The sequence below is a fragment of the Pelophylax lessonae genome (genome assembly GCF_965119305.1).
Source record: "Pelophylax lessonae genome assembly, chromosome: 9".
NCBI lineage: Eukaryota > Metazoa > Chordata > Amphibia > Anura > Ranidae > Pelophylax > Pelophylax lessonae.
In genome coordinates, this window is record NC_138776.1 from 248,661,414 (window position 1) to 248,673,831 (window position 12,418).

Sequence of the window (12,418 nt, forward strand, 5' to 3'; positions counted from 1 at the left end):
CCCTGCACAGTCCTACCTTCAGCATAGATAGATAGCTAATATTAGCAATGTGTTTAAGTAAGAGATTGGAGACTTGCTAAAGGAGATATTCAGAGACTGCAGACATGATACAGGAGATGGTCAGAGACTGCAGACATAATACAGAAGATGGTCAGAGACTGAGGACATGAAACAGGAGATGGTCAGGGACTGAGAACATGATACAAGAGATGGTCAGAGACTGAGGACACGATACAAGAGATGGTCAGAGACTGAGGACATGATACAAGAGATAGTCAGAGATTGCAGACACGATACAAGAGATGGTCAGAGACTGAGGACATGATACAAGAGATAGTCAGAGATTGCAGACATGATAGAAGAGATGGTCAGAGACTGAGGACATGAAACAGGAGATGGTCAGAGACTGAAGATGTGATAGAAGAGATGGTCAGAGACTGAGGACATGATACAAGAGATGGTCAGAGACTGAGGACATGATACAGCAGATGGTCAGAGACTGCAGACATGATACAAGAGATGGTAAGAGACTGCAGACATGATACAGGAAATGGTCAGAGACTGAGGACATGATACAAGAGATGGTCAGAGACTGCAGACGTGATACAGGAGATGGTCAGAAACTTCAGACATGATACAGTAGATGGTCGGAGACTGCAGACATGATACAAGAGATGGTCAGAGACTGAGGACACGATACAAGAGATAGTCAGAGATTGCAGACATGATACAAGAGATGGTCAGAGACTGAGGACATGATACAGGAGATGGTCAGAGACTGAAGACATGATACAAGAGATGGTCAGAGACTGAGGACATGATACAAGATATGGTCAGAGACTGAGGACATGATACAGGAGATGGTCAGAGACTGAGGACATGATACAAGAGATAGTCAGAGATTGCAGACATGATACAAGAGATGGTCAGAGACTGAGGACATGAAACAGGAGATGGTCAGAGACTGAAGATGTGATACAAGAGATGGTCAGAGACTGAGGACATGATACAAGAGATGGTCAGAGACTGCAGACGTGATACAGGAGATGGTCAGAGACTTCAGACATGATACAGTAGATGGTCAGAGACTGCAGACATGATACAAGAGATGGTCAGAGACTGAGGACACGATACAAGAGATAGTCAGAGATTGCAGACATGAAACAGGAGATGGTCAGAGACTGAGGACATGAAACAGGAGATGGTCAGAGACTGAAGACGTGATACAAGAGATGGTCAGAGACTGAGGACATGATACAAGAGATGGTCAGAGACTGAGGACATGATACAGGAGATGGTCAGAGACTGCAGACATGATACAAGAGATGGTAAGAGACTGCAGACATGATACAGGAAATGGTCAGAGACTGAGGACATGATACAAGAGATGGTCAGAGACTGCAGACGTGATACAGGAGATGGTCAGAGACTTCAGACATGATACAGTAGATGGTCAGAGACTGCAGACATGATACAAGAGATGGTCAGAGACTGAGGACACGATACAAGAGATAGTCAGAGATTACAGACATGATACAAGAGATGGTCAGAGACTGAGGACATGAAACAGGAGATGGTCAGAGACTGAAGACGTGATACAAGAGATGGTCAGAGACTGAGGACATGATACAAGAGATGGTCAGAGACTGAGGACATGATACAGGAGATGGTCAGAGACTGAGGACATGATAATAGACATAGTCAGAGATTGCAGACATGATACAAGAGATGGTCAGAGACTGAGGACATGATACAGGAGATGGTCAGAGACTGAAGACGTGATACAAGAGATGGTCAGAGACTGAGGACATGATACAAGAGATGGTCAGAGACTGAGGACATGATACAAGAGATGGTCAGAGACTGAGGACATGATACAGGAGATGGTCAGAGACTGCAGACGTGATGCAGGAGATGGTCAGAGACTTCAGACATGATGCAGTAGATGGTCAGAGACTGCAGAAATGATACAGTAGATGGTCAGAGACTGCAGACATGATACAGGAGATGATCAGAGACTGCAGACATGATACAGTAGATGGTCAGAGACTGCAGACATGATACAGTAGATGGTCAGAGACTGCAGACGTGATACAGGAGATGGTCAGAGACTATAGACATGATACAGTAGATGGTCAGAGACTGCAGACGTAATACAGGAGATGGTCAGAGACTGCAGACGTGATACAGGAGATGGTCAGAGACTGCAGACATGATACAGTAGATGGTCAGAGACTGCAGACATGATACAGGAGATGCTCAGAGACTGTAGTTATGATAGAAGATAGAAGAGCACTAGCGGGGCCGGAGAGCACAGGCGAAGCAGAGAGCACTGGAGGAGCTGAAAGGCACAGTGGGGGGGGGGGGGCTGGAGAGAATTAAGAGGGGGTTTGGAAAGCATTGTAGGGGGGTTGGAAGGCGCAGGGGGTGGAGAGCACTGGGGGGGACAGGGAGCACTTGGCGAGCAGGGAAAAACAGGGGATGGAGAGCACTGGCAGGGACAGGGAGCACTTTGGGGGCGTGCAGGGAAAACCAGGGGGGTGGAGAGCACTGGGGGGGACAGGGAGAACTTGGGGTGCAGGCAGGGAAACCCAGGGGGTGGAGAGCACTGGGGGGGACAGGGAGCCCAGGGGGGAGATGAAAAGCACTGTGGGGAGCTGAAGAGCATCGGGGGGCTAAAGAACAGGGGGCTCTAGTGCACTGGGGGGGGTAAGAGCACTGAGGGGGGATTAGAAGCGCTTTGGGGGGGGGGGGGGTTAAGAGCACTGGGGGGCCAGCGAAAGAAGTTGTATAGGAATAGGATGGGGCAGCTGCATATAGATGAATTGATCTTTCCCTATTCTTCTTGCATGAGGGAGAGGAGGAGAATCAGTTATTCAGCAGCTGCAGGAAGAATAGGGATAGATGATTTCCTCTATATGCAACTTCCCCATCTCCCTCCTATCCAGCACACACACTTGGGCAATGGGCACGCACTCACCTTCTTCCCTCTGAGGCTCCGCCCCCTTTCCCGACCACGGCTCCGCCCCCTTATTCCCGCCACAGCTCCGTCCCCCGCTAGCAGCACAGACTGAAGGAGCTGCCACTGCAGCTGCCTTCACAATGCGATACGGGATCTGTCAGAACACGCCGGGCAGGATACCGGCGGCTGACACCCCCTAGTGCATGGCACCCGGGGCGGGCCGCCCCCCCCCCATTGGTACGCCACTGGTTCAAAGTCCCTTAAAAAGTAATCCAGGCCTGCTGCATGGATGGAATCCCAAATGTATTAAAAAGGTTTCCTTTGTGCCTTAGAACATCTGCATTACAATATGTGAGATTTTCCCCAAATGGAAATCACATTCACAGCTAGAATTTTGCTCATTCGATCTAAATTTTCCATTTTATTTGTTTAAATTTTCTCATTGTTACGGTCAAAAACAATCATTGTTATATAGTTGGTGAAGTTGAAAAAAAAAGACACACCGGTCCATCCATTTCAACCTTTGATGTGTGTATGTGTTTATGTCAATAGTACATTGTATATCCCTGTATGTTGTGGTCATTAGGGTGCCCATCTAATCATTTTTGAAACTATCCGTGCTCCCAACTGACACCACTGCTTGTGGAAGAGAATTCCACATCCTTACCGTTCTGACCGTAAAGAACCTTTTACGCAGTTTAAGGTTAAACCACTTCTCTTCTAATTTTGGTATATGTCCACTTGTCTTTTTAAATTCCCTTTTGCTAAAAAGCATGTTCCCTGTGCTACGGTCGCCAGTACAGTATTTGCACATCATCCCCCAGTTGAAGTCATGTGAAGGGATGTGGCGTAACGCGTAGAGGTACTAATAGGTGGGCAGGTTAGAAGTTATACATGTGAAAACGGTTGGAATTAGATTTTTTTTTTACACGCTGTGTATTATCTTAATAAATGTGAGTTTAATGGTTTAAGCTGGGATTGTGATTCATTATAATTATTAACCCGGGTACTGCACTATTGGAAATTGTCTTTTTCTTCCTATATGTCACTCTGGAGTATTCTTGAGCAGTGTGGAGCCATATAGAGAATGGACACCAGAGAATACTTTCATATCTAACTGTACTGACCCCTTGTGGGTTTTTAATGGAGATAAGCAGGCACTTCACCTGGTAATCTGAGCACAAGATAAAGAGAGAGGATACACACCGAGTGACCAATTTATGCACTTAATTGAAAAGAGACGTTGGAATTTGCACTTTTTTTGCACCTTAGAAGTTGTCTATTTTGGATTGAACTTTTAGTCACTGAGTCTCCTGACAAGCCTCAATCAGATAACCCAGGGGGACGATTGGTATGGTTTAATTGCTGTGTTTCCAGACAAGCCTTTATCAGATTGCCCAGGGGAAAAGTGGATGTAGATACGCCCGGACTGTGCTCACTCGTCACTCTCCCTCATGAAGATGCAAATGACCAGAAGGGGGCTCATGGTGTAGTATTTTCAAATATTTATTAGAAAAAAACATAATAACTTACATTTAAAATCTTGATATAGCTCTACCACAGCTCACGGGGTATAGGAAAGAACAACTTCCAGTCACGGCCGTAGACCAGGAAGTGACGTCACCCGGCTCCTCCCAACGCAAGGCAACGCAAGGGAGGCGTCGGGAGGAGCCGCGTGACGTCACTTCCTGTTTTTTTTTTTGCTCTTTCATCCAGAGCAAGTGAGTTACTGGCCAAATCACAAGGGCAAAACAGAGGGGATAAAGCCTAAAAATAAAATAAACTAATGCAGACACCCCATCTAATGATTACTAACTTGCAATATATATAAAGTTTTTAGAAGATTTTCATTTTTAGAAGGTTGGTTTGATTTCCTAATTGGTTAGTAGGGTATATATATATATATATGGCATGCATTAAAAAGGGGATTAATTCCAGAGATAAAATAATAATTGTTCCCCTCTACAAGACTTTGGTCCAGCCACATTTTGAGTATGCAGATCCAGTTCTGGGCACCGGTCCTCAGGAAGGATGTGCTGGAACTGGAGAGAGTCCATAGAAGGGCAACAAAGCTAATAAAGAGACTGGAGGACTTCAACTATGATGAAAGACTAAAAGCTTTGAACTTATTCTCTCTGGAGAAGAGACGATAAGAGGGGGTATGATAGCGATGAACAAATAAAAAAACGTAAAGTAATTGTGCGCTACCACTGTGAATTGTAGGCAAAATCTGAAAAAAAAACCTAATAAAATAAATATAGCTGCTGCTATCACCTAAATGTGTTCCCACATCCTAAGATTAATAACATGTGAATATGTGATAACGCAACTATTGATACATCCAAAAGAAATTGTAAACATATGAATAAATATGCAGTAAGGTGCTGACAATATAAAAGTGCATTGCAAAATAAAAGTCACTCTTGTCTCCATACTACGCTTGTTACCATTCACTTTAAGGTGAACACTTTATTATATAAATTATTTTTTTGCTGATCAGCATTGTTTTGCACATAAATGGATACACAGATTTACCACCAGCACTTTCATTTAATCTCTTTAAGATATTTTATGTGGACAACATATGTCAATTACTCTTGTTTGCAAAAGTTTAGATACATATTTATATATGTTATTTATGGAATTTAGCACTGATTTACCATATATATCTATATATATCTATATATATATAGATATATATAGATATATATGTATCTATATATATATATATATATATATATATACAGTATATATACATTTCAGTATGTGGTGACACTACTAGAATTAGCAGCTATATTCCTCATTATTAATCCCTATTTATTGCCTTTTGGGGCTATCTGCACTCTCCCATTATCATTACTTCAGTGGCAGCACATTAGGCTCTTCCTTTGATAAAGCTTGGAAATGTTCTACTCTTTTTTGGCTGAAACCAAATTCAGGGTCAGCTTAGCCATGCTGCATGAAAAATAGAAGCCAGACTGACTGATACAATGGACACTGTGACAGGTCAAGACTCTGTCACGGTGAACGTGGTCATTTAAAGGACACAGAGTGTGCACATTGGCTCTGTGCAGGACTACAGAGCGTAGATGTGCAGTGGAGAAAACTGCTTTTGCAGCTTTCTCCAGGTTTTGATATACCTCGATGGGGCTCTGTAGTTTGGAGATTTCCTAGTGTCTTGGGAGGGACGGAATCTCCAACTCTGTGTTCATGTTTTGTGGATGACCAGCAGGGTGTGTGCTCAGGTGCACACAGCCATTATAATGAGGGTCTAGGAAGACCTCAGAGCTCCCAGTTAGAGACTGCTCCACCCAAAGGAGACAGGTGGTCTCCAGTAGTCGGAGAGGCTGCATGTGGCAGTCAAAGCCTGAGTGTCTGTAGGAGACAGTAAACGGCCTGGGGCCAGAAGAGCGGTGTACGTTAGTGTGGAGCCGTGTGCGTTAGTGTGAAGCCGTCCACACTAAAGGAATCTGTGGTCTGTGTGACCAGCACCAAGAGCAGAGGTAGTGCTACAGCGAGAGAGCCAGGTGGGCTAGCATTTTCAGTTTGATATATATTTACTGGAGAAGAACCCCTGCGTGGGAAACTATGTTATGGACTTTCCTTATTGTTTTAATAAAAATGGGCTGCCATGCCCTTAAACCACAGTCCTGACTACAGTGAATCACTGAAAAATGCAAACTGCCACTGAGCTAATGGTCCCCCATGTTACAACACTTATTTGCAGTGTCCCTGGGCCACGTGTCATCTTCCAGTGGGATTTAAGCTGGATCTTTTGGGCCTCTTAATGGTGGTGTGTCCTTGGAATCCATTTGCCCTGTTCTCATGCTCACCCTTCTCTCACCCTCCTCCCCCTCTTTCCCTTTTCTCTCTTCCTCCCTTGCCCACCATTGCTATGCCCTTTCTGCCATACCCTTGCCCTTCCCCCAACTTGTCCCTTTAATGATATAAGGCATCTCTCAGGACATGCCAAATTAGTCTCTCACATCAGCGACTCCCCTCTCTCCTTGTACACTTCTAGGGTTGTTTGTCTCCAACTGAATTATTGTATGTGTAGCACTCTCCTAGATAGGTGTTAGAATTAGGTAAATTTAGTTTTGGCTCACTGTATCCAGTGGAGCTGCTTTGTTGTTTGGTAAATTTAGTCGTGCTCACTGTATTCAGTTCAGCTGTATGTAATTAGTTAAGTCTGTTTCAGATGTTCTGTGTAGCAGAGCTGTGCAAATCTCAGGACTGAATAAAAAGACTTAAACATTATTTAGTAGGTAAAACAAAGTAAAACTATGCTTATATATGTATTTCATCTATATGTTTAGCTGTTTTCCCAGAGTTAAAGTGATATTAAATGCTAAAGTAAAAAAAAAGATATACTTACCTGCTCTGTGCAACAATAGTGCACAGAGTCTTCCCTTACCTTATCTTTTGTGGTCCCAACTGACGCTGTCTACTCTTTCTTCCTCCAGGTGCCCCCCTCAGCAAGTGGAATGCTAAGGCAGTGCCTGTGTGAGTGCACTCCTGAGCTGGGCTTTGTGCATCCATAGATACACAAAGCATTGGTATGCCAAACCCTGCTTCCTCATCACAGTAGATTGACTAGCAGCAGCAGGAGCCTATGTCTCCTGCTGCTTTCAGTGTCTGAGTGGGAGAGAACAAGTTGTGGGAAGTTTAGTCCAACTGTGACATAGTTTCATAAACCAAATAAATCAAATGCTCGCAAAGTCCTGTGCCTCAATCTCCTTGTAGCTCGTGATCTCAAAATAATCCTCCCCTATGTGAATCTACAAGACTTATATTATAAAACTTAAATAGTTATATCCCCACCAGGAGCAGCCATCACCCCCAATCTCCTTGTAGCTCGTGATCTCAAAATAATCCTCCCCTATGTGAATCTACAAGACTTATATTATAAAACTTAAATAGTTATATCCCCACCAGGAGCAGCCATCACCCCCAAATAGATAAAAGGTATCCTTAAAGGCCAAATCATGAGAATACAAGAATTATGACACGTAAACCACAATATTAATCAATAGGTTTGTAGAAAAGGACTACATGGGGTCATTTAGAAAATGTTAAGAGGATGGTAGGTGAAATAGACAGAGAACAATTTTTGAGAGACCAAGTTCATCAACAACAAAAAATTTTATACAGCATTTTTTACAGGTTTCAGGATTTAATAGAGGAAACTGGAAAATATTATTAGGAAGTATTGTCCATTTACTGAAAGATGTTATGTTGGGTAAATTAATTTATAGAAGGGCCCCAGGGCTAAGAACAAAGATTGTGCAAAATATTCCAGAACCTCCAAAAAAAGGGAGGGACATTTATTGATCAGATGGGCTTCTTTAGTTTTAAAAGGTGCCTTTGTGTAAAACTATTGGGCATAATGATCGAAAGAAAATTACATTTGAACCATATCATACTGGTAAACAATATAAAATAGATAAATGAATTTCCTACCATAGCTCACACGTCACCTCATATTGGAGTGTCCTTGTGGCCTCCAATATGTGGGAAGCACAACTAAGAATCTTTCCAGCCAGATTAATGAATACATAAACAATATACATAAGGGTTTTAAGAAACATAATGGTTGATTTACTAAAACTGGAGAGTGCAAAATATGGTGCAGCTCTCCAAAGAAACCAATCAGCTTCCAGGTTTTTTTTTTTTTTTGTCAAAGCCCTATTAAACAAGCTGAAGTTAAAAGCTGATTGGCTACCATCCACAGCTGCACCAGATTTTTCACTCTCCTGTTTTAGTAAATCAACCCCATAGTGTTTCAAGCCACTTTAGGGTATGCCATACTAAGGACTAAAGTGGCTTGATTTTTTATGGAATAGACAAAGTAAGTAACCACTGGAGAGGATCCGACCTAAGAAAGAAGATTTCCAGGAATGAAACCCATGATAGCATACATCCCTCCATCATGGGCTTCTCTGTACATCGTCTCTCTATATATCTCTCTCTCTCTCCCTCTCCCCTTCCTTGTTCTCCACCACCCCCTACACTGACACTGGCATGGTGTATCTGGCCCCGCAGTTCATACCCTGTTACACTGTCACCTCCCACACTGACACTCCCACCTCCTACACTGACACTCCTGCTCCCCCACCCCGCACATTGACACACCCCACTCCCCAACACTGACACCCCCTACACTGACACCCCACACCTCCCTACAAAGACACTCCTTACCCCCTACACTGACTGACCCCCCCCCACATCCCCTAAGGCTGACTGTGAGAAATGACAGATTGAAAAAAACTAGCAGACTTCAAGTAGTGGCTGCTGGTTACATAGTAAAATGCCTGGCCATTGAGAGGATAATTGTGATCCTCCTGCTCAGCTACCTCCCCAACAGCTGTGGGATTAAATCTTTGTGTTGTCTCTTCCGCTGGTTCTGTTGATAATGGTGATTGTGAAAGCACGTATCTCCCCTTTTCCTCCTTTGTTAGTAGAGATATACATGAAGTGTTGGTAGAGACCGGCTCTGTATTCCTTGCAGTTGCTCGGCTCACTCCCCCCTATGAAATGCTGCATCTCTGTCCCTCAAATGGTGCTCGTCGATTATGGGGTTAAATGCTTTCACATTCTCTGCCGGTGGCAGCATGGGATGCAGAATCACCTGCTATATCGGCACAGCACCAATCAGACACAAGGTCAAAGTTTATGGAGTGCTCTGCTGACCTATCATATATACATCAGCAGAGGACTAGCAGCCCCAACCAGATCAGTTCTGGAGCTCCAGAAAGGGACCAGAAGGAATCACGTGAATGCAATATTGGGCTACATGGAAAAAATGTTGACCAACACGGAATGAATATTAAAATTGATCTACATTTTTTATTGTAGATTTTTAAAGGTTTAATTAAGGGTTAAGTTTATTGTACACCTCCCCTTTATAAGGCATGAATGATCACATTGATATTCATATATTTTATGTATTTTTTTTATTAATATAAGTATGATTTTATCCAGTAAATTTGATAGTGAATTATTTAGGTTTTTCTTTTTGGTATAATATGAATTGGGGGATAGATGGTATATAATCTTTTCACTACATGACTATGTAAGATAGATATGAGTATGAGTCTGTAGGATTTAAGCATAAATTGCTGTTAGATGCAGTAAGGTATGTATACTTTTTAACCACAAGATGGTGCTAATATGTTTGATATAGAGCAGTGCTCTCTAAACTGCGGTCCGAGGGCGGAATGCGGCCCTTTGCTTGCCTTTATTCGGCCCTTGAGGCAATATTCCTCTCAGTGACACAAACAGTGGGGAATAATTTCTGCTACTGTCAATAATGATAGGGCACTATTCCGTCTACAAATATAAATGATGGGGCACTTATCCTTCCACTGATACCAATAAAGGGGCACTATTCCTCCTCTACTGACCACAGGTGCTATGTAACTGACCACCAACCCTGTGGAAATGTTTATTCTCACTAATGTTGGGCCCAGGACATTTTCTAACCCCACTGGCCACAATCCAGCCCCCCTAAAGTCTGTAGGGTGGTAAACTGGCCCTTTGTTTAAAAAGTTTGGAGACCCCTGATATAGAGGTTTCAATAAAGGTTTACTTAGGTAACATTTTATGGCACATTTTAATTTAATTTAATGTCACAGATGGACTAAAATGTTTAAAGATATATTTTGTGGGGGTTATCACATGGATTTTTATTTCTCTATCACAATTTACGTCCCAATTCAGCACTATCACATTCACACATGACTTTACTGCTAGTTTGCACAAATTGGGTAAAAGTGACAACTTTGTATTTATTTAAGGTTTATGCTAAGCGTGGCTCTTTCTCTTTTATTACTTTGTGGTATACATGTACAGGGGTACATGTGGGGAGCTGCTGCTATGCATTTTTGATATTCCCACATTTGATTGTTGAATATTTTAGTTATAGGGGTATAGTAATGAGGAATGCCCATAAGCCCTGGGTGCTGTGAATATTATAGTGGGAAGTTTTGTTTCTTCATAGAGAGAATGCATTAAGGTAAATCATACTTAGACTTTAGAACCACATTAAGCTTTTAAAACCTATACTTTTATTTAAAAAATAGTCCTAACATACTTACTCTTGCTCACAGAGAGATAAGTTGATGGTCCCAAGGAAGAAAAGGAGTAACAGGGATTTCTTCAAGGTGAACATCTTTGGGCTCTTGATAATTTGGATTCATGAAAAGAAAAAGAGGACAAATTTGAAAATATGGCTCAAAAATAATACGAAGAAACCCTAATGTTAGGCACACATAAAATGTTTGTTCCAAAAGTTCCAATGTTTGTTCTAAACCTTCATAAAGGATCACATATGACTGGCACCCATTATTGGCAGGTTGAGTGTTGTTAATGACATGGATTTGCTTGATGACTTTCAGACCTTATCAGACCTTTCAGACCTTATAGGATCTGGCTGCCCATGGATAAAAAAATGATTAGAGGATTTGATCTATCTTATTCCTCAATACCGCAGAAAGAAAAGCACATCAGGTTCTCAAATACTATTAGAGCTGGTTCACAAAAACCAAATCTCCTCTATCTATGGTTTCCAGGGCTTTTTATCCTAAACAGGGATGCCTCTTGTCTCACTTTGTCTACCCACTCTTGCCCTCACTCCAACAGTGGTAAAGCATGTTAGATTGATATACATTTTACTGTATATGAATCTGCTTTACTAACTGGACTAAGGGTTTCTTTAGGATTTTTCCTGTATGAATGAGAAGAGTTCCCAGAGAATTTTTCTCTGTGATTTCAATTTGTTCCTGGTTTGGGGAGAATGAGAATGAGACTATTGAGTTTATGTGAAAATAATTGATCATGTTAAGCTATATAACTTATGAATGCTTTCTTTCTACTGTACTGTTTCCTAATAAGGGCATACATGATGAAAGAACAGTACTGTATGTATAACTATATTAGGATATTTAATAATATGTGAGCCAAATAATTGATATTGGAATTCAGTTATAGCATGTTCGGTTTTTCTATGTTCTAAAGGGGAATGACCCAACTCCCTCCTCTACTGGTTGGCTAATAACAAAGACTTTAATTACACCATGTGCTACATATATCTACTCTACCAGAACTGTTCTCTAACATCCAGACACACATTTCCACAAATTGTACACACAAATATGACTTGATCAAATATTTTTTGTTTCCACTATACCTTTATGTTTATTAGGGTTTATACAGTATTTTGTTTTATTTTCTTACTCAGTAAATTGTACTGTTAAACACATTTTTGATTTTGATACAAGTAAATCAGTACTTTTTATCTTTAAACACTTCCCATCCTTAAAAGGTATTTCTTCAAAGTTTAGGTAGTTCCAAAAATAAAGTTAAACAAAGGACCACTGATCAGCCTACCAACAGGTACTTATTACTGCACTACAGAAACCCACAAAAAATGAGATCTCTGGGAGTGTAAACGGCTAT

At 41.8% G+C, this 12,418-nt stretch overlaps 1 long non-coding RNA gene across 3 annotated transcripts in view; it reads right to left on the reverse strand.

Moving 5' to 3' along the window:
* The window catches only part of LOC309563012, a 52,161-nt gene that overhangs the window by 597 nt on the left and 39,146 nt on the right, over positions 1–12,418 (reverse strand). For 2 of the 3 annotated variants that reach the window (XR_014225663.1, XR_014225665.1), the window contains exon 2: positions 11,059–11,139. This is a non-coding gene — a long non-coding RNA (uncharacterized lncRNA). Of the gene's footprint in view, positions 1–11,058; positions 11,142–12,418 lie in introns of all 3 variants that reach the window. The other variant, XR_014225664.1, reaches the window with a different exon arrangement.